At 37.3% G+C, this 1437-nt stretch overlaps 1 protein-coding gene across 1 annotated transcript in view; it reads left to right on the top strand.

Annotated features, from left to right (window-relative positions):
- The first annotated feature begins 189 nt into the window (after window positions 1-189).
- HUWE1 (HECT, UBA and WWE domain containing E3 ubiquitin protein ligase 1) overlaps window positions 190-1437 on the top strand; it is a 147838-nt gene continuing 146590 nt past the window's right edge. The window contains exons 1-2 of the mRNA XM_017894320.1: window positions 190-344; window positions 717-854. The gene's annotated coding sequence lies outside the window, so the exon portion shown is untranslated. The remainder of the gene's footprint in view (window positions 345-716; window positions 855-1437) is intronic.

Raw genomic sequence — 1437 nt, 5'->3', positions numbered from 1 at the left:
TGCTTTGTAGGTAATAAAATTTCTCCCATTTTCATTGGAGGACAGGAGATCACTTTCTGTTTTGAGATTTTGCATTGGTGCATTTTACAGTGGGTTAAGCAGTGATCACAAATTTACTAAACCACAATTTCAGTTTGACCCTTATTGAGCATTAGAATAAATCTGGGAATGATAATCTAGGTGTGACCTAAAAGTTTAATTTATTCTAGGTAGATCTCTGAGAAGAGAGGAAGGAGTGACAATACCAAATAAAAACTTTGTCTAAGGTTCAATGGCAAAGTTCAACCTGAGTTGCCAGGATGTTTATCGTTTGTCTCCCAGTATGGCCAAAAGCATGTATGAAGGTGAAGAATAATTTTATATGTACGGTTTTTTTTTTTACAGATAAAATAAAGCAAATATATCCTTAGTGTTAGTTTATATTGAGGGTATAAACTTGTCTAAAAAATAAAGTGACTTCTGTAATTTCATTTGGGTTGAACCTAGTTGTTTGCAGGAATGTTGTCTAAATGTTAGAAGTATTACAGTTGTTGGTTCTGAATTCTTCAGTTACTTCTCAAAGCAGGCACTAAAAAATGCAAATAGATATGTAAGGACTATTGCTTTAGAAATAATAACTGGCTATGTTTGAACATAATAGAATGGTTAACCCTCCTCAGACATACTAATAAATGTGTTGTGTATCTCACTCCTCTCCCCCAACTTATTTTTTGTAGGTCCTCCAGTAGCCTGACCTGAGTGGGTTAGTGATCCAGAGAAACCAGCAGGCCAACTTGGTCAGGAACGTTCGGGAAGCTGTTGGAGCAGTGTGGGGAATTTCCCACCAGGATGAGTATGATTGGCTGTGATTTTAGGTTAGTTTTTGTAAATCTCTGTGGGAAGTATTTGTATTTTACTTCCTGGAATGGAGATAGTAGGGGTGGATGTATTCCCATTCTGTAATTGAGCTACTTTGGTTTCTTCCATTTTCTGGATCTGATGTGGTACTGGTTGCTTCTTTTGTTAAAGTGGAGCTCATTACTGCATTAAAGGGAATTGTTTAAATGAATGATGTCTGTACATGATTTTTTAAATCACCCTAGGCATCATTCAAAAAATAAAATTGCAAGGCATTATGTCTAACCAATTCTTATTAAAGAGTTATGAAAAAATTTCAAACATGCAAAAATTGAATAGTGTAGTAATCCCCCCGCTTACCAATCACCAGCTCTAATACTATCAGCTTGCACATTCTACTTCATCTATACTTCTGGTTTTTTTTTTAATTTTTTTAAATTGAGATGGGGTTTCACTGTGTTGCCCAGGCTGGTCACAAGCTCCTGGGCTCAAGCCTTCCTCCCTTCTTGGCCTCCCAAAGTGTTGGGATTACGGGCGTGAGCCACCGTGCCCAGCCTGTTTCATCTATACTTCTAACCACTGCCCCCGTCAATGGATTAT

The sequence above is a fragment of the Rhinopithecus bieti genome, unplaced genomic scaffold, assembly GCF_001698545.2.
Source record: "Rhinopithecus bieti isolate Rb0 unplaced genomic scaffold, ASM169854v2 scaffold_26020, whole genome shotgun sequence".
NCBI classification, from domain to species: Eukaryota; Metazoa; Chordata; class Mammalia; order Primates; family Cercopithecidae; genus Rhinopithecus; species Rhinopithecus bieti.
Note: the sequence above shows the minus strand (reverse complement) of the source record. Positions and strands in the feature narration are given on the sequence as shown.